This window comes from Ambystoma mexicanum, chromosome 1p (genome assembly GCF_040938575.1).
Source record: "Ambystoma mexicanum isolate Mex_15411 chromosome 1p, UKY_AmexF1_1, whole genome shotgun sequence".
In the NCBI taxonomy this organism is placed as follows: domain Eukaryota; kingdom Metazoa; phylum Chordata; class Amphibia; order Caudata; family Ambystomatidae; genus Ambystoma; species Ambystoma mexicanum.
In genome coordinates, this window is record NC_090921.1 from 1,464,223,665 (window position 1) to 1,464,249,196 (window position 25,532).

The following is a 25,532-nucleotide window of genomic DNA, read 5'->3' on the forward strand; positions in this document are numbered from 1 at the left end:
GTGTGCACGCTAAAATGATTATTATGGCTGATGCCGTTTGGAGATAAAACAGACGGGTGGATTGGCATTCCTGGATAGGAAGGTCAAATACATGTCACCATTCAGCAACTGCGAGTTTAAGAGAGGAACAGTCTTATTGCACGGTAGCGCGTAGAGGTATGTGCAAACGTAGGGGGGAAAGGGTAACCAAGGTGCCCCGAGCGGTTACATTTAAATAGGGACACAGGTGTGTTAAATCCAGCTGGGGGAAGCGGACGGTTGTTGGGTTGCCACGTTTTATTCAAGATGTCAGGCTTCACCTGGCGGGGCAGTTAAGGTGCTGTAACCTGCGTGGTGGGCCAGGCAATGTCTTTCGCCACGTTTGGGGTGGAGGCGCATAGCTGGTTCCCTACGAGGGGGTTAGTGTGGCCATGGGGGAGTTATGACCGTAAAAACCGAGGGTTCAGTATGTTGCACGTGACGGTTAATGGTTCTTGCGATGGGGTTAATCATGGCCGTTCAAGGGAGTCCCGCTTGAGTAGGGCGGTTGCGCAGAAATATGGGGGGAAAGATGGGACCCAGCAATCAGTAATTATGGGTAAAGTTGCTCGGGATTGGCTGATGAATGATGGCTGGGCCGGTGAGGCTCGGGGTGATAAGCTGGCTGCATTACAAATGCGATACGGGGTCACGCTCTTTCGCAGGAGGCCAGCACCTAAGTAGAGTGGCAGGAGCGAGCACTCACTTTGCATCCAGGCAGAACCCGGGGACACAGGTGCGAATCCCGGCAGGTCCAAACCCAACATTTCAATAATAATAAGCAGCGCACAGAGACCGGAGGGTTCATAGCGCTATAGAAAGGCAGAATTAGTGTCATCTCGTCTGGAGTGCAGGACGACTCGAAGCAGATCAGGTTCGAGCACTAGGTCCGCCCGGAGAAACTTCTGGCCATTAAGCATGTGATACGATATTTAACAGACAGGCGGGTCCACGCCAGGGACTTCATGTGGGCTCCAGGGCGCTATTTTAATGTGTTCACAATGGTTTTGTACTTAAGATGTAGAAGCGCGCCGATTAACGTAACCCGATCGGGTATGACTTGGGCAGCCTTTACAACGGATTAGGGGACACGGGCTACAGTTTAGGAAGGTACCAGGTGTGCTTAATTGTCTTAGGTCTGAGCCAGGAATTTCAAAGGAGGGCCCAGTGGCAAGGTGCAAGCACGGACAGCTTTGCGTGTGTGACCCTAGCAGACTTATGTGGGGTAGGGCCGGGGTGTAGGACCGGTGGTACATGCATGTCTTCTGTCAGATACATAGTCCCCTGAACAGACAGGAGCGGCTGTGGGATTACATGGTACGGCAGCCAGGTCGCTTGAAGCTAGGAGTCTGGGGGTTGAATTAAAAATGCTCAATGGAAACACGTAGTGGGAGTGTTCTTGGGTCAAAAATGTTATCGCCAAAACATTGAGGATATTATGGAATAAAGGCCTCAGTGGACAAGGAAGGCACGAGGTGTTCAGCGGATATAATATGCACATTCTCACTACTAATACAGTTGTGCAACAGGGGAAGCACGCAGACTCCCACGAGGGCCAAGTTGATGGGGTGTGCAAGTACCTGGGTTGACGGCTGAGCGGGCGCAGGTGCCGCTTGAAATGGAACAACTTAGCGCCAAGGGTTGAGGACAAAAGGTTGGAGGATGAGGAGTTTCGATGGATAGTAGCGGCGAAAATTACTTAACGGGCCATGCTTTGCACACAGTGGCTCGCTATTTGGAGCAATATAACGCCATGGGAATAGGGCAGTAGGTTGGATACGATTAATAAAAGGGGTTAAGCCGGGTGCAAGGGAACAGGGGTTGAGATTAGGTCAGCAGGCTGTGGGGGTTGTATATCCTTAATGATATCAACCCGCTACTAAAGTAAAACAAGGGCTTTTGGCCCGGCGCTGGGGTCAGCAAGATTTTGGAAGGTACGATTGGGGGTCAGTTAGCAGGCGTTACAGGCTACAGGGAGAAACAGGAGAGGTCCCACTCGCTAAAACAAGGGTTAGGCAAGGCGCCAGGGACAGGGTTGTCAGTGGTATCGGGGTTTTTTGAGCAGCTCAGCAAGGCCAAGCCAACCTTCATCCTTCCGGGGCGGGGATCAAGTAACAGGGGGACTGATGCTGGAGAGAGGTAACGGGTCTGCTAACTTTTGGGTCCACGACAGGGGAACCCTGTCGTGCTAGAGGGACGGAAGAAGAAAAGGTGGCCTGGGTAAAAAGGAGAATGGCTCAGCCCCTTCCGGTCAGGATGAGAGCTCAGCGAATTTCTGCAAGGGCAAGCAATCCGCAGAGGATTGCATGGGGATGATGGACAGCTAAAGGGTAACAAAAGGTACAGTTCAACTTCACTCGGCAGGAACGGCGCTCTCCCAACATGGTAAATCCTGCAGGGGCAGGCAGAGCGAGGATAAATTGGGTGGGGAACTCTGGCCCTCGGCCCAGGAACACCTGCAGATTCGTAGGGTTGGGGGAGTGGTGAGACTCAAAGAGTGGTTTACGAAGGTGGCTCCAAAGCGAGAGCATTCCAAAGCGAGAATGTAGGGTTGCAGGGACAAAAGTGGTTACACAGCATGCACGCCCTGGTGGAAAGGGAGCAAGATGGAAAGGTGACAGGGACAAAAGTGTCCCGTAGCAGGCCCACCCTGGTTAAGGTGGAACAGGACGGAAAGGTGGCAGGGGCAGAGGTGGTCCGTAGCAGGCCCACCCTGGTTAAGGTGGAGCAAAAGGGAAAGGTGGTAGGGGCAGAAGTGTCCCAGAGCAGGCCCGCCCTGGTTAAGGCGGAGCAAGGTGGCAGGGGCAGAAGTGTCCCAGAGCTGGCCCACCCTGGTTAAGGTGGAACAGGATGGAAAGGTGGCAGGGGCAGAGGTGGTCCGTAGCAGGCCCACCCTGGTTAAGGTGGAGCAAAATGGAAAGGTGGTAGGGGCAGAAGTGTCCCAGAGCAGGCCCGCCCTGGTCAAGGCGGAGCAAGGTGGAAAGGTGGCAGGGGCAGAAAGTGTCCCTGAGCTGGCCCACCCTGGTTAAGGTGGAGCAAGATGGAAAGGTGGCGGGGGCAGAGGTGTCCCTGAGCCGGCCCACCCTGGTTAAGGTGGAGCAAGATGGAAAGGGGGTAGGGGCAGAAGTGTCCCAGAGCAGGCCCGCCCTGGTTAAGGCGGAGCAAGGTGGAGAGGTGGCAGGGGCAGAAGTGTCCCAAGGCTGGCCCACCCTGGTTAAGGTGGAGCAAGATGGAAAGGTGGTAGGGGCAGAAGTGTCCCGGAGCAGGCCGCCCTGGTCAAGGCGGAGCAAGGTGGAAAGGTGGCAGGGGCAGAAATGTCCCAGAGCTGGCCCACCCTGGTTAAGGTGGAACAAGATGGAAAGGTGGTAGGGGCAGAAGTGGCCCCGAGCTGGCATGGCCGGAAGACATCAAAAAATTGGGGAGATGGTCTTCAGGATGTTACAAACGATATATCAGGCCCGCAAGAATATAAGTTAACCTTGCCGTTCCCTCCTTTTTGTCATTTCCCAGCAGCACAAGGAAGGAGGAAACGTACCGTGTAGGTAGTGGGTCTTTTTGGGACATCTCTACCAAATTACTGGAATGGGGGAAGGAGACAGGAGGAAGGGGGGAGCCACAGTGGGCGAGAACCCACTCAGTGGCGTGGCGGTGTTTGGGCAACCAAGCACAAATGATAGACTCCGGACGAGCCAGAAGGAAACGGAATGGGTCTTCGCTCTTCCGGACCAGCGCCTCTTGGGGGCCTAAACGGCGGGGGCGTCTGGTAGGGACAAATAAGGCTCAGCTTCCCCCAAAAACAAACGGCGCTCTCCCCACCCACGGACACCTGCACGGGCAGGATTGGAACAGGTACAATGGGTCGGGGGAGTTGGGGGCCTACTATACCAAGTATAGGGGGAAGCAAAGGAAATCCGGCAAGCAAGCGCCACACGGACAGAATGAAGTTCACAAATGTGTACAAATAATTCTGTTGTCATGGAAATAAAACTGCGGCCAAGTTTGCCATTTGAAATTCTGTGTCATGCCAATTTGTGGGGATAAGGAGTAATGCATTGGGGTGCATGCGCAAAGAATAATTGGCAGTGAAGGCAAATGGACGGCTGCAGAGGTTATGGGGCTGACGACGGAAAAGCAGCTCAAAATAGAGGAGGCAGCAGGGTAACCCCTGCGGGGTCATGCCGCCAGGACCTGGGACCCTACCCTGGGGGGTCAAAAGGCGAGGGACGCAACGGCGCCAAAGAGGCGAGGGGCGGAACGGCGCCAAAGGCATGATGGCCCAAAAGCCCGCGAAGGGCTGAACAAAGGAAATGGGGCGGGGCCATCAGGATTTAAGCAGGCGGGACCGGGTCGCCAGGCATCTCGCTCCTGCACTGGGACCTGGTTGCCGTCTCGCAGGTGGAAGAAATTTCGTTTTCCACCCACCCACCCACGAAATACAAGCAAGAAGCAGGAGACCTGGGGCGTTGCTGTCGCAGGACACCCAGGCCAGGATATGACAAGTTGGCGGTGTTTGGGCAACCAACCACAAATGATAGACTCCGGACGAGCCAGAAGGAAACGGAATGGGTCTTCGCTCTTCCGGACCAGCGCCTCTTGGGGGCCTAAACGGCGGGGGCGTCTGGTAGGGACAAATAAGGCTCAGCTTCCCCCAAAAGCAAACGGCGCTCTCCCCACCCACGGACACCTGCACGGGCAGGATTGGAACAGGTACAATGGGTCGGGGGAGTTGGGGGCCTACTATACCAAGTATAGGGGGAAGCAAAGGAAATCCGGCAAGCAAGCGCCACACGGACAGAATGAAGTTCACAAATGTGTACAAATAATTCTGTTGTCATGGAAATAAAACTGCGGCCAAGTTTGCCATTTGAAATTCTGTGTCATGCCAATTTGTGGGGATAAGGAGTAATGCATTGGGGTGCATGCGCAAAGAATAATTGGCAGTGAAGGCAAATGGACGGCTGCAGGGTTTACCCTTAGTGCAGTACAAAAATGCTAGGCGTTGGTTTGAGCTGTGGTACTTACGTTGTTTCGAAAGGTGTGTGCTCTCATGTTTTATGTCTGTTGCAAGAGGCGTTCAGCTGCCATGCGTGGGTGACTTAGACTGAATGTGTATTGAGTGTAAGAGTATAGAATTTGAATGTGTAATGTGGGGGTCAGTCAGTGAAGGCCTTTGCGGCCATTTAGAGCATCCAATTGTTGTGGTTGTACCGATGCCTTGGTATTAGGGCACCTCAAGAAGGGTAAATCATGTGAGAATTCCTAAAGGTTTCCTCGAATGGGCTCCTGTTCTTAGCAGTGGACAGGGTGACAGGGAAAACAAATTATTCGTCAGCAGCGGGTACTGTGAAAAAAGGGCCCTGCCTTACTCTGGGGATACCTAGGGTTTGGGGACCGCCCCAAGCAGGCGGATGATGGGCCCGGGTGGGTATCCGGGTGGGTATCGGCGAGATTCCCCTGGCAGGGAACAGTCACATGCCATCTACTGGCTCTTTAAGGGCACTGTGCGACCTGGCGCGGATAAATGCATGCCCTCCCGAAAGCAAACTCGGCGAAAGACAGATTTATGCCTACTCTGAATTTATGATCGCTCCGAAGCATTTGCAACATTCATCACGAGTGCCACTGCAATCAGCAGATGCCAGCGAGCTTACGCAGACTGACATAAAAAGGAGTTCAAAATGGCGGACTATCTTTTTAAAGCTGTGATCATGGATACATGCGGATCTCACACTTGCACATATGCTAGACGGAAGTTGGTGTAGTAATATCACAATAACAATTGACACGCCAGCACGCACTAATATGACACACATGTGCAGGCTCTCGCTCCCACACCAGTATAAGGGGAGGGTCGGGGGGGGGGGGGGGGGTATGAAAGGCATGTGTAGGTGTTTGCAAAAGGCAGTGTGGCAGACATATGGAGCAAGTTGGTGATTAGGGTAGGAGGCTGGAGAAAGACATGGAAGAGTGAAGTAGGCTGGAGACAAGAGGGGGCCCAGAGTCATCCCGAGGTTATAGGTGGAAATCTTCAGGAGGTGGAGGTGGTAGCTGCAAGTCATCAGGTGGTGGTTGGTGGAAGTCATCTGGGGGTGGTAGTGGTAGTTTCAAGTCATTAGGTAGTGGTTGGTGGAAGTCATCTGGGGGTGGTAGTGGTAGCTTCAAGTCACTGGTTGGTGGAAGTCATCAGGAGGTGGAGGTGGTAGTGGTAGCTGCAAGTCATTAGGTGGTGGTTGGTGGAAGTCATCAGAAGGTGGTAGGTGAAGTACAGCATGGTAGAATGGTGGTAGGTAGCAAGAGCAGGAAAGAACATGAGGGAATGTTAAACCAGTGGTGGGAGGAGGAACACGAATGTGGCATGGTGCCAAGGAAGATCAAGGCCAGGGGGGGAGGGGAGATGTCATGTATAGGGGAGAAATCGGCATCCTAAGAGTGTGAGGTGAAAAGCCCCTCCAGGGGTGTTGCTAGGTCTGGAAAAGATCCCGGGCTACACTTATATTGGGACTGTTGGGACTGGGGGCTAGCTGGCCTTTTTGGTTGTAACCCCTGAGCTTCTCTGTGCCCTCACCCTGCCCCCCTCCCTAGCAACACCTCTGTCCCTCTCAATCCCGCCCTTGGGAACTGTGAAAGAAAAACCCAGCTAGCTCTAGCCTCGAGTCGAAGAGGTTCTCCAACTACATCTGCCTGACGTGGGACACACAGCAGCCCCCAGAGGGTCCACAGAAGCACCGGAGGCGGCCATTTCCCCAGATCAACAGGGGACAAATGGAAGGACATGTGAGAGTCCCTCATAGACGGAGTGTGTCGTGGCTGTACCCGGTGCCTTGTGAATGTTTTAGGAGATCCTGGGTGTGACTGCAGAGGCTTACACTGAATGTAGAGGCCCATTCTTTTTGAAAGATTCCAGCAGAGTAGGAGAGTGGAAAACACCCTGACCATTCCAAGAAGAGCGCTCGTATTTTTTTTAATGCTAATTTTTTTTTTTTGAAGAAGTTTGTTTGAAGGGCCTTGGGGGATTAACAGGAGAGGTCAGCCTTTATGACTTTAGCAGAGGGGCTTTCAGATTACAATTCTACCTAACATGCGGAAATGACGTGTTGGTCGTCCTCAAAGGACACTAAGAAATGAAATAATGCATAGTACTAGCATACCCCGGGCTTGGTCTTGCCTGTTATTCCATGTCTGCGGTATGACAGTAGCAAGTCAAGAGTGGAGGAGCAGAATTGCGGTGGTGCATCTGGGATCAATATCACAATTAGGCAAAATCACAACACATGGGGCAGAAACATAGGGAAACGCTTGGAAGCAGAACTGTAGTATGTCAAATGGGATCACAATCAGTGGGACGGCAGGGAGCAGTAAAGTATAAGGTGGAAAGCAGTCTGGTGGGCAGGATTGGCACAGCAAGCTCGGGACTTACCTCTCCCCGTCCCACGAAGAGGGGCTATTACAAAACTGAAGAGCGATGGATGGAAGCTTTTCACTGTAAAGTTAATAGTATATTATACTGCTCCAGTCGCCACCTTAACAGTGCAGAGGTGTTGTGTTCTTGCTTAGGATGCTGTTACCACTGTGGAATCTTTACTTATGGATCATGCTGACCAGGGGTGGACTGGCCTATAGGGAACTCTGGAGATTTCCCGGTGGACCTCTGCACCCTGGGCCTCTTTTGTGTGGTATTTCCAAATTTTCTCATAGGAAAAGCATTGGGCTTGCTGAAAATGTGTCATATGGGGCCACTTTGAAAATGATTTCCAGGGCCTCTTTTGGTCCCCAGTAATTATTTCCAGGGCTTCTTTTAGTTCCCAGTCCACCCCTGATGCTAACCTTAGGAGAGGAGGTTTGGGATGAGAGTCAGCTGGCCAGTGGCTGGAGAAGGAGTTGGAAGCACAGAGCTGCTCTAATAAAGAAGCTCACATGTGTACTCGCCTCCAGTGTGATTACTACAATTCGGCAACATAGGCTTCAGACACAGCCCCCTACAGTGCCCTTGTACTACCTCCTTTTGCCTACTGGATTTGACCGAGTATGGTTGTACCCATGGCTTTGAATGTGCCGGGTCAACCTGGGAACAGGCCCGACAGACGCCAGAAAGGGCTCCTGAGCTGGGGCTCTGCGGGACCCACCCTCGACTAGCCCCAGCCACGCGACACCTCAGGCAGCCTTTGTAGCTGAAGCGCTGCACGGTTACACAGACTGCCATTTCTTTTTTTCAAAATCGAAGTACTGACACATGCAGACAGCCCTTATAACTGTGGCTTCGGCGGCCTCCTGATGACTGTACTCAGAAACAGGAGAAGGGCTGGAGGTCCTGGCTCTGCTATTGTTTGCTAGGGTAAAGAGTCATCAGCCAGCATGAAAGTCCTTTAACCACGTTTAAAGGGCTTTCTTGCTGCCTGAGGACGCTTTGCTCAGAAACAATAGGAAAGCCAGCCCTCCTGTTTATGAATAAAGAGTCATCACGCAGCATGCAGACCTTTCACTCATGGAGCCCGGGGTTTTTAGCCACACGACTCCTTGAATGAAAGGGCTGCCTGCTGCGTCTGAGAGCTGGGGCACATTGGAGTCACACCTTTGGTACGCCCAGCCCCTCCTTTGGTTTTAAAGGAGGGGCTCGGTGCACCAAATTTGGTAATGCCAGTGTCCCAAGCTCCCCTCCTTTCACCAGCCCCCCCTTGTGCAGTGGGGGGGCTCTTATTGGGGGCGTGGCTTAAGTACACATGTACATAAGTCATGCCCACTAACAAGAGCCCCCCCTTAGATTTAGCATCACACTTAAAGCATTGGCTATACCATGGGGTCAAGAGGCTGCACTGTAGGGCCCAGTCAGCAGAATGAGGGAAGGTGAAGTCTTGGAAAGTATTACTCGACCAACTGCAGAGAAAATAAGTGCTAACCCTATACCTGCTGTAGCTTCTTGCCCCCCCCCCCCTCAGGTCCGTCTTATCCATCCTTAATTCCCTTCTCCCCTTTCACGCTTGATACTGCGGTCACCCCCACAGAAGGGATTCTAAAAGGAAATTGTGAACCCCTGTGCTGTGTCATGCCCTGGCTCGCAGATATTCTGCCATCCCACCCACATTGTTTACTGCAAGGTGTGCCTGCTAACCTGGCCCAGTAACCGGAATGCCTCCCTTACTTTGGAGTGGCACCCATGCTCTTCCGGTACGCATGCCGGCACAGAGCCACGCGCCACCCTAAGTATTGCCATGGAACATACCGCCACACCTATCATAGCAATGCAGCTTGTGATGTGGTCCTCCGCAACACAGTGATCGATTGCCGAGCTATATACGTGGCATGACCTTGCACACCTCTGTGTCCTCTTCCCAAACAACACTGTTAGCCCCTTAGCACCAGGGACTGATTGGGGCATACAATTGTCTCAGGCACCAATATAAAAGTGGCCCACATTTGCAAATGGAAATTCATTCCTTTTGTGACTATTTGAGTAGTACACAAAAGGGACTTTTTTGATAAAATGTGTTGCAAATTGTGCATTTTAAAGAATATTTTTTCAGTAACTATGGTCAAAACCGCTACTTGCATGGTGAAGTAACTCCTCAAACTGGCCCACATTGGCCCAAAAAGTGGCCCACTTTGACCAAATAAACAAGCCCAAACTAGCATTTTGCGTTTCGGTTTGGGCATTACCCTATAGGCCAGTCCGAACTTGCTTAGCACATATACTGTATGCCCGGTGTTTGTGGGTGAACATTTTTCTACTCTTTACCCTGTAGGGCAGTATAAAAATATGGACACATTTATTCAGCATTCCAAACCTGCCAGAGCATCCAGAATTCACTGTGAGAAAAAAGCATTGCAATACAGGTTCAGCCCTATTAACGAAAGGCTTCATGCCCCAGCGAGCAGAACATCAGAAGTCATGCTTCAATTAGGCCACAATACACACACAGCCATGAAGCAAAGCAGCCCATTTTGGGTAAAACACTGTATGCAGGCCCAACATAGCCTGGCAGATTATTTTATTTTTAGGCAAGCACCCATGTACTTTTAACCTAAACCTGCCGTAGTTTGCCTCAGCTAAAGAAATATAGAAGAGGTGTTCAGAGTGATAAAATACAGGAGTGCCACCAGTCTGCATTAGCTAAACACATAGCATGAGAACTCCACATTTAGTCAGCCTTTCTCTCGCAGAGAGAACCCTCCCCCACTTCTGTTCTGAGCATAAAATAGCAGGCAGGTCCTTCTGGAAACCCACACACACATTATGTATTACAAATAAAATATAATCATGTGTTTTGTAGCTAGATGCCCATCATATCCCTTTAGTTGGAAAAGTCTATAGGAAAAGTGTCTTCATTAGTTTACTTCAGCTAAATGCAACGCACATAGGCCAGAATTCAGTCAGCTTTTCTCAAAGCAGAATATTAGACAGTTCATTCCACATATTGCAACAATTTGCGCAGCCAGGAGTTGAATGGCGCACACGGATAGGTTGGTACAAGGTCAGCAGAAGCTTTCCCAAGAGATTCCCTTTCAGCAGTGAGCGATATAAATATAACTTGGAGAGTTACAAAACCCAGTAGGTGAAGACAAGACATTGGGCCTCATTATAACTCAGGCGGTCCGGAAATAACGGTGGCGGTAAACCCGCCGCCACCGTTGTTTCTGGACCGCCTGATCCCGACTCCTGCAGGCGGGAGGTGATGTTCCCGCCAGGTCTGACCTGGCGGGTTTAACACCGCCCGCCTGCAGGCAGACGAGGAAACACCGGCAGCATTACGAGATGCTGCCGGTGTTTCCATGATCCCCATTCCCATCGAGTCTCATAGAACTCAATGGGAATGGGGATTTACACCATTCCGCCTCCGTGATTCCCAGAAAACCGGGGTTGTAATGCCACGGTAATTCCGGGAATCACAGAGGCGGAATGGTAAGACGAGTCCGGCGGTAACCAGGCGGTTTTACCGCCGGACTCGTAATGAGGCCCATTGTGTGCATTCATTAACGAAAGATGACGCAGGTGCTGCCGAGTTCCCACAAGCTGAATCTGCACAAATAATAACATTAGAAAAAGTGAATGGCACAGTGCAAAGCAATATGACCACAGAGCCGAGGCAGACATAGCACCACGGTGCTACCAACAGGATGAATTGCAATTATAAAGTCTTTTGTGTCCTAGAGTCGATATCCACTTAACAATTTAGAGTTGAGGTAATGCAAGAGTAGCAGGGATTTTTTTTAAAGACAATCAGAACTCACATGAGTACCTCTGCCTAACATTAGAATTACTTGAGTCACATTACCAACAGATAATATTGAATGCAGCCTCTATTAAAATAATGTACAACATTTCTGCATATGCATAGCAGCACTATGGGCACACACAGGGCAGATGAACTAATGCAGAATGAAGTCAACGTCCCACTGAGTGAGTTTTGCAAAGTTCTCTGATGGATACAGTTCATAAGATGAGAACAGAGTGTTAGTGCCAAACTGCAGGATCCTTGAGAAAGGGAAGTATGATGTCATGTGTAACCAAGCTGTCCGGTCTAAATTGTTCATTTCACTTCCACTCACCCTACAACAGCCAATAAGAAGGAAGGATTTACTGATACATGTGTCTACTGCTTCTGTCCAATTGGAACACATGGGAAATCCAGTTACAGAACCCTGCAATGAGCTAACTAGCCTGTCACATGTCTAGAATAAGCCAATAAAAAATCAATGTATGCAAAGTACGATGCTTCCTAGCCATTCGTAGTAGAGCAAACCATTACAAATGTATTGCTTTTGAGACTGATAATAGTATGTACTCACTCTATTAGAAGTTTAATGTCTGTCAGATAATGTCCCTGCCATGGCAGCCTTTTGCAATAAATGCTTTGTTCCTGTATCTAGTGCATCTAGTTTTTTGGCTCTCCTTGGATTATTTTATTGGCATCAGAAGAGACATGCTATACTTTCCGCAGTTTATGTGGTGATCGCAACGATATGAGCATTCCTTGAAGCAACTCTAGTGATGTGTGGCACTCTTTTAACACAGTCCGTTAAGTACTTTCAGTATATAAAATAAGCATTAACTTTGCATGTGTTGTCAAGCAGTGTCTAGCAGTTGATTTGATGCCATTGTTTTCACCTCACCTGCAGCATATTGTCCTCATTTGCACAGCTGTTTTCAGACATGTCTTGTGAGACTGTCAATGTACCACATAACCCACATGGCCCAGCCCACTGACACACAGCATGCAACAGCTAGGTCCACCACCAAAGTACCTTATCCGTGCTGCCAAAATGCGATGCCGTGGAGGCAATGGAAGGCGGAATTTCAAATATACATGAAGGCAATTGATGGGAAGGGGTTTCCGGTTGCTAGAAAGAAGGCCACCTTTGTGCATTGTTTAGGCTCCGAGGGATAGAACCTATGTAGACACCTCCCCACCCAAGCTACACGAAATAGAGGGAGAGGCACCACATGCGCATAAAAATGGCACCATCCTCAGAGCACTGGCAGCATCCTGAAAATGTGGCCAATTTCACAAGATGCTCATAAGAGGCCAGTTGGGTTTGCACACCAGCAATCCACACATCCAAGTAAATCTATGGGAAGAATCTGAGCCCACACTGGAGCAAGCTTTACACCTTGCCAAGCAATTGATTATTCTAAAGGACAATGAAACGCGATTGAGAAAGAGAACGCCCCTCAGTGCGCCACTTCAGACCGGGCAAGGAAAAGCTGCAGTGAACCAGAAACCTGTTCCACCCACACAATGGCCGAATACAATGTCTTAGATGTGATCATCCCAATCAATAGCCCTACAGACAGATTGCCCAGCCCTTGGCAACCTTTGCAAAGACTATGGACAGACAAGACACTCCTCAAAATTCTGTCAAGCTTCCAGCAATACCCAAATGCACAAGGCTAGGCCTAGAAAGCAATGCAAAGGTGCCCGTGGTTGTGAAGGAGGAAGAAGAGGATCTGGATGATGAAGATGTATTGGAAGACTTGCGCGCAGCCATGGAGGACCATGTTTCATGGTAGATGGAGATGCTGGAGAAGGCATTTTTGAGAATCTACAGCATCCGATAATTGTCACGGGTATGCAATTGGTGCTCATGGCAGATTGTGTCTCCCTGGGATCCATAACCTTGTTGGACAGGTACTGGGAGAAACTGAGAGGGGCAACATAACAGTAGCAGGGCTCCCCTTTATCATGTGGGGTGTGCCCTGGCCCTTGTGTTTAATTGGTTGGTGCTTAAGGTCTGAAATGTCGTAAAACCTCTGCACAATTGGAGGTGTCATGAACATGGCTAAACAGGGACCCCCCATTTTCAGCTGGAGGTAGCCCTGCAGGGCCATGACATTGCGCGCCGGAGCCTTGGAGCAAGTGATGCTCTTCGGCATGCTGGAGCGCCTCGTGGAAATCATTGACAAGTATCCCGAAATGTTTAGTGAGACAAGCAGGAAATTGAAGTGATCCCAGGATAACATCCAATTAAAAGAAGGTGGTGTGCCTGTGAAACATTCAGGAAGGAAGATACGACTCGGAGTCTACGGACACCTGAGGAAGTTACTGGACGAGATGGTGGCCAGCCACATCATAGAGGAAACGGAGTCTTCTCAGACCATTTTGTTTGCTAACAAAGGCGCCAAATCCATCCGTTCCCGTCTGGGCCTGAGAGGACTGATCTCTTATATGTTTGTATATTTTGCCATTTGCTCTCTTATAGAAGGGATCACCTGCATCAAACTGGAAGTCCTGGTGATGTCTCCAGCCTTGGTCTCAGCAGAGCTTGCAACCAGGTGCAGACTTGAAAGAAGTACGCGGCGTTTGTGACAGCGTTCGGTTTGTGCACGCTCCACATTATGCCAGTTGGATTATATTTGGCGGCTTCTGTGCATCAGCAACTTTGGGCAAATGAGGGTATTCCTACTGCGTTCTTTCCGGATGGCATTTTAGTGTGCACGGATATGGTGGCCTGCACGGTTCTTGGAGAGTTCTGGGAAAATTGCAAATGCACAGCCTCACCTTTAAGGCCAACAAAATGCAGACTGTATGTCAAGAAAGTGAAGTATTTGGGACACACCCCGATTAAAGGTGGGGTGAGACCGAAAGATAGTCTTTGATAACCATAGAAAGGGCAACGACACCCAAAAGCAAGGATGATGATCCTATCTTTCTGTGTGTTCGCAAATACTACGCCAACTTATCAAAGTGGTCTCCAGGATGGTCACGTCCATGCGCAGTCCAGTTAAAGGGGTTGTGTTTCAATGATGTCCAGACCAAGAGGAGGCCTTTTGCTGGGTTAAACTTAACAATTTGCAGGCTGCCATACTTAGCCAATTGAATAATGGCAAGCGATGCATTCTCAATGTTTATGCCAGTAAAAAGGGTTTGAGGGCCGTCCTCTCTCAGGTGGAGAGGGATCCACAGCCGCCCCATCTTTTGCCTCAGACTCACCGAGAACGAGAGAAGTTATTCACTCTTTGAGAAGTTATTCAGCATTTGTCTCTCCTATGGGGTCCGAACCTTTCCAGTAGCTTTTATGATGTGGTGAGTTTACTTTGACCTCGGGTCACAAACCGCTTGCATAAGTACTCAAGGCGGGAGGGACCACTAAGAGCATTCCCTGTCTCACCTGCATAGCCTCGAGATTGACAAAGTTCAGGTTATGCCACTGAGCAAAAGGCAGAGACCGCCAATGTAATGCCAGGCCGCCTGTATAGCTTGCCTCTGCAGACAAACGCTAGTGATGGGCTGCTTTCTGATTCATGGGATTGCATCCCCAGGGGGCATCCTATGGGCACAGTCACATTGGAGATAAGGGGCAAAGTACAGTGGGAAAACCCCCTTAGCTGGAAGATGGGAGGACTGCGGCTTAGCCCTGAGGTGGGCGGCACCGGGCAATCCAGCAAACAAGCAAAGTCAGCATCCCTTGCCGCTGAATCTTAATATCTGGCAGTGCTTTGGATGCTGCTGCCAGAGGAGGTATGTGCACATACAGGCCCACGTGCGCACACTGCTCCAGCGCTGCACACACACAATCCCCAGTATTGCACTACACATACATGGGCAGTCCTCACCGGGGCACATTCGGCCCCTTGCATTGCCCCCAGATGCTTCCCCTAGCACTACACACACATTGCCCCCAGAGAGACACATGCACACATAACCTGGGCATTTGTCCATTTATTATGCCACCATACATCACCTTTGCTCATCCACTTAGGCCCCTTCCTTTTCCCTCCAGTAAAGAGCAAAATGAGACATGTTTTCTTTTTGGCATAAAAGGCCGCAGATTTATTTTCACACATAATAAACACTGCACACATTAGTGAAAATAGCTCCGAAGGTGCAGCGACTGCTCCGTATCCAAAACCTGCTTCCCCCTTTTTCCCAAAGTCCATAATGGGCACAACTCCCCCACACCCTTTGTGTCTGAGACCCGCCTGCCCCTGCAGGTGTTCCTGGGCTGAGAGAGTGCCGTTTGTCGGGGGGAACCTGAGCCCTCATTGCTATCACCAGACAGCCCTGCCGTTTAGGCTGCCAGGAGGTGCTGGTCCGAAAGAGCGAAGACCCTTTTGGCTTAGCAATGGCTCATTCGGAGTCTGTCTCTTATCACTGGTCGCCAAAACACTGCCATGCCGAAGGTGGATTACTGCCCACCACGGCTCCCCCCTTTTCTCCCTCACAGTTCCAAGAGCTTTGTGCACACATTCCAGAAAAACAGCTCCATTCCCAATGGCGACAAATGTACTCCATCTTTCAAGTAGTACTCCGGGGATTTAAGGTTGATCAATCCGTGTCTGAAGTTGGGGGAACCCCTGCCCTTGCAGATTTTCACCATTGCGCAATTCAATTTCCTTCTTGAATTTTCCACAGCTGAGTGACTCTCCGCACCCCTCCATTCCTGTCTTGGAATGATTGCTGACCATACAATCTCGGTCTCCCCCAGCTGTGCTGCCAACTCCTGCAAGGAAGACATAATTTCCCTCATCAGACTCCATCTCCCGAACCTCGTTGAGTCGTTGCCCCTGAGATGCACGACCAGCACATCAGGTTTCTGCTGCTTACCCAACGATTTGCGCACATGCCCCGCAACTGTGCCCATCTCATGCCAGGCACCCCGTGCCACCATATCCGGTATTCGCCACCGGTCAACTCTTCCTGATCGGCCATCCAGCTCGCCCGGGCCCTTGACACAAATGAATGCCCCACCACCCAAACAGAACACCTCCTTCTTTGCGCTGCAGCTACTAGGGAGGAGATGAGAGGGAAGCTGTTAGCACTATATTTGATCAGGCCTGATGTACCTCTTAAAACATCCTGATTTTCATCTCCCTATTTGCTTGATCCCCTCCGCGCTTAGGCTCATCCCTGCTGCTGACGTGGCTGCCCCTATCCTAAAGGAATGAGTCCCAAACGCCCCTTCTGTAACCCTTGCCTTCGCCTGTGCCATGTCCGTTACCCTCCTGAATTGGAAACGGCTCAATACCGCCCCATTGCTGTGAACGAGAAACAGGGACCCTTCGCCTGTAGGAACTCTCTGCTGTAGATACGCTGCTACACATCCTACCGGGCCACCGTGCTGCCCTGCGTGCTACCAAGTGTAATCATCCTCCCTTTCCCTCTGTGGTCTGTCTTGGATTTTCTAAGGAGGATGCTCAACCGGCCTCCCTCTAAGTGTATGTCGCCCATCCTAAGGAACCCAGAACCCCAGCCTCCCTTATTTTCCAGTACCCACTCGCTGGCCCTGAACGCCCCAAAGAAAGCCAATGTGAAGGCCGCTGTGAACAAGACCTTCTCATAGTCGTTCCAGCAAACTCCTGCCAGGCATCCGATCAGACTGTGCAATTTCACCACTACAATGGGTAGCCTGACATCAGGCTTCCTCCCAGCCTGTTTGGCCCAACCTCTCTTGGCTATGACAATGTATGACAGGTTATTTACAACGCGCTTAATACCCAGAGGTTCCTGCAGTGCTCTTTTGTGGGATCCGTCCTACCCCCAACTTGTAGTAGTGCGATATGGCCGCCAAGTGGTATGCCACCCAAGATTTGGACCTCCCAGCTTGCCAACACCATCCCAAGAAAGCCGTACTGGCAACTCCCTTTCTGATTCTGACAGCATATCGCACTAAAAGGCCAAGAATCGCTCACAGCACCCTTTGTATCTCCTTGCCATGCCAGGCGCCAGAGCGGTGTTGATCAGGGAACTCAGAACCCCCAATCATGCCCCACAATTGTGCTTTGAAAGGGGTCATCGTTACGCTTGCTCTCGGACAGATCCACGAAACTTCTCCCACTGCAAACGAGAGAGAGAATTAGCCGCCACATTATTAACCCCCAGAATATGCCGTGCCCTCACCTCTGTGTTCAGATTCAGCATGCTCCTTGTGAGCTCTATAAGCAACTTAAGCATTCTGTAGTTACTGCACGTGCCTTGATTGATGATCTGCACCCCACAGCCAGGTTGTCTGGCCAGATCTACACAAAGAAATTGAGAGAAAGCACACCATTTGTAGTTCGGTGTTAGTTATAACATTCAGTTAAGTTGAGCTCATAAGGCTCTATCAATTTTAATCAGTGTTAAGGGTGCGGGGGAGAAAACAAATGACTCTGGCATTAAAAGTCAGTACAATAATGAACACAATAGAGTACCCATAATCAATGGGAACTCCTGTCCCCTGCACACCTGTGTATGTTGGAACAGATTTCCAATCAAAACTAGTAACAATCTTCTGATGAGTATATTAATGATTTAAAGAACTTAATTTATTAAATTGATTCACATGTATATATTCTACATAGTTCAGGATACCACCCTTCTAGTGATCTTCATAAGTAATTTATTTTATGCAATTCATTCTCATGGAATTCAAAACATAAAAAATAAATAGCCAATCAATTAAATACAGAGCTCTACGCGTTTTGAGAGTGAGTCTCTCTATTTCAGGAGCAAAAGTAACCAAAAGAACTTTTTCAACAATGTTTCAAATATTAATTAACCCACTTTTTAACATAATCACAAAAAGTTTTTCTTATAATGTTCTTCAATTTCGTTGTACAATAATACAAACGTCATCTATTGTCGTCACCATTTTCATCAGTGTTAAATTTTTCTACTGGTGCTGTTCACCTATCAACGAATTTGATCTTCCTCTCTCTGTTTTATGGCAGGGGATGATATCCCATATTAGTTGGATACAACTTCCTGTTTCTCTATCGGTTGCCAGTCTAAAGATGCAACTTCTGAAGTGCTGTTTCACGTGTATTACAATCATGCGTGTACTGGAACCTTCCTTCCAGTACTGAGCTGCACCATTTAGTCAACAATCGGAGGAAGGATGACTGCGCTCAAATTCCTAGCCTCTGCTACAGCATACGGTATCTGTAAAATCCAGAATTATCCATACTTATTGACTACGTTTACCTGATTGTTTAAAAACAATCGGGGTAAGCGTAGTCACTAAGTAGGGATAATACTGGTTCAGATGAAAGGACTCTGGTAAGGTGTAGAGTACTAACGCTAAGCTGATTTTACAGATACCGTATGCTGTAGAAGAGACTAGGATTTTGAGCCCTGATCGTATCAATCTCAATCCCCAGAAACGTCAGTTTTGTGAAGTCTTCTTCTTCGGCGGGCGTCCTGTTGCTGAAAAACTGCAAGTCCCTTCCAGCAGGACGCCCGCCGCTTATATGGATATTGCCCCACCCCTTCCTTTTGTTTGCACGTCACAGGCTTTCGGCGCGCTTTGGTGCTCTTTTGGGCTAAGACCCCCCCCTACCCAGGGGAGGGGGGAAGAGGAGGGAGGCCCCTGCCCAGGTTATTGAGGTGCCTCCTCCTTTTTGGCGGTCTTCCCGTTGTCACATTCACTGCTGCCAGTCCCACGCAGATACAGCCTCTGTACCACACATAAATATACAACCACAAGTGATCTGGCCTTACAGTGCTAAATAAGCATTCTGGAACCCGGGCCTTCTGTGCTTGCTGCCCATAATGGCATCTCACTTTTCTGTGATAGCTCTGAGTATGGACTGTGTCCTTACTGTGCTGACTGGCAATAGTAAGCTTGAACCCTCTGCGCTGTGCGGGCATAATGGAATCGTTCACTGATTACCTGATTGGGTGTAATGGAACCCAGAGCTTCTATGCTACCTGTGCATAACGGATTCTGGCACAGCGCTGCTAACTGGGCTTAATTGAATCTGGCACCACTGAGCTAACTTACTTCCCTGCTAACTCAATATATCCTTGATGGTGGGATCCGTGCATGGGCTTCGGGTAGTAACTGTGCAAGTACCTGGCAATACTTGGCAAAGGCTGAAGTACCTGGGGCTTGGAGAATATGTGAAATGTGAGAGTACCTAAACTTTTGGTGGCATTATCTATTATATGATAGCAATACCGGGCATGTGATATAAGCGCCAGAGTGTATTATGTCGCTTCCTGACAATTACTGGTTTCTTTGTTTTGTTTTATTCGTATTTATATAGCGCACAACAGCCCGAGGACATCGTGGCACTTGTTACAGTACAAAGCTTAGTTACTTAGTTACATGGTCATTAGCAATATATATATATATATATATATATATATACAGGTAGCAATATAGTTACATAGTCATTAGCAGTATTTATACAGGTTACAATATAGTTATATTACATGTGTGTTATATTACAATATACGTGGCAGAAGTGGAGGAGGCAGTCCTCTACTTGCTAGTTGAGGAGAGTGGCCTTGAGGTTGTTGCGGAAGACAGAGATGGAAGTTTCAGCTCTAAGGGTGGCAGGGAGTGAGTTCCAGAGTTTCGGTGCAATGTAGGAGAAGCCTAGACCTCCCGCTGTGGCTCTCTTTATGCGTGGTATGTGTAGCTGGTTGGTGTACTGAGCTCTGGAGGGGCGAGTGGATGTGGTCCTTGATATTGCCTCAGATAGGTATACTGGAGCGGTTTTGTTGATGCACCGGTGAGAGATGGTGAGGATTTTCAGAGTAATACGGTCTTTGACCTGGAGCCACCGTGCTTCACATCTGGCGTGGGATATATGGTCTCTTCTAGGGATGCTCATGGCGGCTCTGAGGGCATTGTTTTGTGTGGTTTGCAGTCTGTGAATGTTTTTGGCAGAGATGCCAGCTAGAAGGGAGTTGCAATAATCGAGTTTGGCTCCTATAGTTGCTCTAGCTATGGCCAAGCGGTTGGGGGTGGATAAGTAGGGTATAATGGCATTGATGAGTTTGGTGCTGAACGCTGATGCAGAGGCTATGGCGCTGACTTGTTTGGTCATCGATAGATTTGCATCAATGTGAACACCTAGAGTCTTGACAGAGGATGATACGGACTGCACTCTGCGCAAGACGGGGTTAGCTGCCGAAAGGCACGAGTATCCCAAAATATGATGCCAAGGCCTGAGCATCAGTCAGAACATTTGGCTTTGTTGATGCTCGTTTTTACACAGTGCGCATGCTCGAGGCTAGACGAGCTGTTTTTTTAAAAATTATTTACTTAAGCACTCGTGATACCTGACAACGAACAACCAGGAACACAAACGATAAGTGTACAGTGTGCACTATAAACGTTGGAAAGTAAATGTGTTCAAATCATATCACATGAAATTATTAAATGTAAACATGGTTTAGCTTCTGTCGACTTCAGCGTGGTAGCAGCAGACGATTGTAAAGAACATCTCCAGTGCGAGCAGATGTCTTGAGGACGAGCTTGACGTGCCACCAAAGTAACAGCTGTTGGCCCACCGCAAATTATTCTGCAATATCTCAACTGAAGGGGGTCCAGCCTATGTCCACTTCCACAGAATGCAACGTGTTGCACGCAGCAATCCAAGCCGAATACATCCCCATTTTATGAGAGACATCTTACCAATATGTCCTAAGCAGAGGAGTTAACCACAGCATGCTGACCGGTTCGGCGTTACTAAGTGAACATGATGTTTTTAAATAAACACATTTTCAAAGCTTATTAAGAAAGACCGCTCTACACAGAGCGGTCTTTCTAAATATAACTGTCATGTCCCTGCTGCAAACGAGTGCACGCAGGGGCTCACGGTGTGGCTGAGAAGGCGGAAGTGAGGTAAGTGTATTTGTGTGCACCAAAATGCCTGGGGTAGCGGAAGTGACATCACAAGACCCTTTATCTCTGATGACATCACAGAAAGTGATGTCATTTGACCCCAGCCCGAAGTAACATCAGGGAAGCATGGTACACGACCTTTCACGCCTCGACAAAACAGGAAGTGGCAACACATAGCATTTTTTCTAAGTACACTCCGAATAATATGGTTACGATATCACTGTAAAGTGTTATATATTCCTTGCAAGAGCGGATCACCATATTTATCGTTAATATCAGTGCGTATAGGCTCATATTACCAAATCACTGTGTATGCAAGCAGACGTCCAAGGCCAAACGATAATGATGTGTTATTATAAAGCACTTATATTTAAGCGCTTCATATCGAACAAATATACATACAATATCACCCAACCTATGTTGGTACTCATTTATCAACCTCAGCAGGATGAAAGACTGAGTTGACCTTCCTGGGAGTCGAACCTGCAACCTGCAGATCACACACACATTACAGTAGCCAGTGCTCAACCCACTGAGCTATCTTACCAGCTATAGTAATCAGAAAACCAGCCACTCCGGAAACAAAGATCCACATGCTGCTGGCCACAGCCCATGAGCCTTTTGGTGGGTAGCAAGGAAGACTACAGGGGTAGCAAGGGAGACTGGTAGCCAGGGAGACCCCAGGGGACGCAGTTGCGACCCCTGGCGACCCCTAAATGATGTCCAAGTGTGCATGTTGTGGGGGTAATGTTTGGAGTCTGTGGGCAGGGGCCCAGGGAGAAGAGGTGTGTGTACTGGTGTACGTGTTAGTGGGGTGGAGAGCTGAGGGACGTTATGGGGGAGAGGGTGCAGGAATAAAGGCAAGGTCGTGTGGTGAAACTCCCCTATTTAAGAGGCGAAGGAGTGGCAGGTTAAAAAGTGATATTGGGTGAATATTGAAGGCCGCACCAAATCGACCGAAAAAATCAGTCTTTTTTTGTCTGCGGCCTTTAATATTCGACAGTATCACATATAACCATATTGGATAGGCTGCTACAAACCTGTGCCCAAAATCTGACTGACTGGGAACACGATCACTGCATGTGCAACAGGTCTGCTTTGATGCTGTTACAACTTAGACATCTGCCCCCACGGTCTGATTTAAGCAACTTAATCTTGGAAGGAGTATAGCACAACCTGTGGAGTTTTGAATTGTATAACGCAACATTTAGAGTTTAACGATATTCCTTAGTTAACTTACACATGTGCTACCTTTGTACATCGGATATATCCTTTTCGTGAATCTGAATAGCACTGAGGCTGTGTTTTGGATAGTGTCGCAGGTATACCTTGCCTGAAGTTAGCTTCTTAGTTTCAGGCTCAAGGGAGGGTGGTCTGTTCATAAACTCTCACAATTTTGAAACATAGAAAACCGTGGCACATGGGGATGAAAATGTGTATTCAAGGTTGAATTTACACAATGTGTTAATTCCATGATGCATTTCATATTTTCACAATCATTATCGGGTTAGGAGAGGCTTTGAAGATCCAAACTGGAATGGTTGAACATTCGCCAACAGTTTGTATACTCAAACTAAAAGTGGACCCTCTCCTGCGGAAGGCTCATATGCTTTGAGGGCCTTTTCATCTGTCAACCATAGCCAAAGCGCCATTTTGTCCCCAATCCAGAAGCCACTAGATGATGTCATTGACAGGTCAAAAGAGATTGGTAGAAAATGTCTCCAGGCCTTGGGAGTGACTTTGTGGGATTCTTTATCTGAATCAATATGGCTGTTATTCTCTCAACCACTGAGTGTATCTCATGCAAAGCATTGGCTGCATAATCTTCGAGAAGAGTGTTCTTTTCTTTCCCAGGACCTAGTCTATGCATTCTGAAAATTGTTTTGTGAATCTGTTAATCTTAAAGGGCACTTGTACCGTGCACTATCACCACCAGAGTGGTCCCCTGGCACTCTGGGGGATCTGAAAGGAGAGTGTGGAGGGAGGGGGCGGTCTAGGGGGATAGTAGGGTATAGCGGGAATAGGTAAAGTGAGAGTTGTGATGTCCTGTTAACAGCTTCAGTTCAGTTTGCACCGTTCGCTGAAGTTAGGTGCAATTTTCGGGTTGGTGCAATTCCCAAATGCTGTTCATGGCTATGTGTTGTTTGTTTGTTGTTGCAGTGTGGTGAGGTGCGTGCAGACTGCTGTGCAGAGATGTGGTTGTTTATATATGCGTTAGAGAAGTGTATGTGGAAAATTGAGGTTTTAGAGTCAGGTTAGTGGGGATTTTCTTACCTTGTTGCTTTGGACTTCTGTGCTCATCATCTCTGACCGTCCTGTGTGTCGGATATCATGCGTCAGTTTAATTGACAGGCACTGCATAGGGTGGTGGCTTTCCTCTGTAGTCTTCTAGTGGTTTGTGGGCATGAGAGATTGTGGTGGCCACCCCCCACCCCTGGGCTAGACATGATTAAGATAGGGGTTTTTGGTCCCTCTCTGGGTTTCTTGTGCAGGATAACTACCTGCCGGGATCGGGTGCCTTGAGACCTCTTTGGTTGCCAGTATTGGTTAATGTTCCCCTGTCTGTGGCTGGGGGTCCTGGTTCGAGGGTATTGACTAGAGTGGGTTATTGTAGGGAGTAGTTATTTCTTGTGACAAAATGACTACTGGTTGGTGGTTTATCCCTTTACTCAGCCCCACATTGTGGGGTGAAATTTGGCCCCTGGATGCCAGATATAAAGAGTCCAGAGTCAGTTATGAGGGCTCACCAAAATAAGAGGACAGCGCAGAAATGATGTCCACATAAGGCCTAGTGAACCCAAATCAAAAGGAAAGAAAGTGGGCCTCCATTTCAAAACAGGAAAATGTGCGCAAGGCATTTCAGAAGGGAAAGAAACACACAGGGAAATTATGTTTTGACAATCTATGGAGAGCTGCACCAACAGATGTGGAAACCACAGTGCACAGTATCTTCAATGGGATGCCATAATTGTGTTCTCAGCAGCTGTAGTAAAACATCGCATTTAACATGTACATTAAATGAAAGTATTGTAATTTTATCGTTTTTCCCTCCAAGATTACCAACATGCTCAGCAAAATGCCCACCAGACTTTCAAGCTTGGGCATGGTGTTCTCATGTACATGTACCATTCAGAAATACTATGCATATCTTATTAAATTGTGTGCCGTATAAAATGTAATTTAAAGTAATTGTATGTGAGTTTGAAAGTTCATGAGCTGCTGGCCAGTTCTTCAGATGTGAAACTAAACTCCAGGGCCTCCCCCTGTTGTCCTGGAGATTCAAGCCTGGTTGTCATCATCTATCAGTACCATTCCTTAAATATACATGAAAGAATTACTTCTTAGATCAGAAACTCAGCGAAGACCACATAGCAGATAGGTCCATCTCTGTTCTTGCAGCAGGATTGACCTTGAGGTCACAAAGCTCATAAAGTGCCTCTTAGGAGCTGTTATCAGGACATCACATGCCTTGAAGGGATAAGCTAATATAAACACAAATCTCTATGCTTACATCACCTGCCTGAAAGAGGAGTGAAACTTAAAAAAGCTGGGGGCCCAGTAAATGAGGAGTGAAACTGCGCATTGACTTAAAATGGGAGAAAAACATTTTATTGCATACAATGGACAGTGTACATCTTACAATGGTCATTGTAGGCTTTAATTAAAGACGACAGTCAGCCCCTTCTAACCATGCTAAAACGATTTTGGTGGGATAAACACAACTAAAGTTATTAATGAAAATGTGATTTGGGCCTTCCCGTGATTACCAGAGATGCGAAAGTTGATAAAAGCATTCTATGCATAATTAACACGACGCCCGTAAAGTGGCATATTCTTCAGTGATATGGTTCCTGAGTAAATGAAGAAAAACGGTATCTCTGCACAGAAAGGACACGCAGAGTCCATGCTAGTTTTATCTGATTCGCCTTGAAATATAGTTTATTAAAATGTATTCATACATGTAAAGTTTTGGAAATTAAGGGTACTTGCCATGTTGAGATAATTTGAGTTCAAAAACATGACGAAGCCCATCTGTCAAAGTGTGATGCTGAAGCTCTCTCCTCCCACTGTTAACCCAAAGCACTCCCCATCCCCTTCTCCTATCAACACCAAGGTGGGAGGGGGGTAGGGAAGACTAGCCAATCCCTTCCACGAGAATCATGACAAGTTAGTGATGTAATTTGCCCTATAAATGAGCCAGTTTGCCTCAGAGCTCGGGTTCGTCCACTAATTCCAAGAGGTGACCTGCTGCCGAAATCTGGCGAGATCATCCCAGCAGAAAGAGGCCAAATCTTGCAGTAGAGACAGGAGCTATGAGACATAGAAACTGAATGGGAGCCCTTGAAGGAAAGAGAGGAGATCCTTGACTGACCCCCTTGCTGTCCTAGCGGTGTGTTCTGATGCTCCCTGATGTCCAGTCCACACCTCTCCTGTAAGCAGAACTAACCCCAAAAGCCCAAGATTGT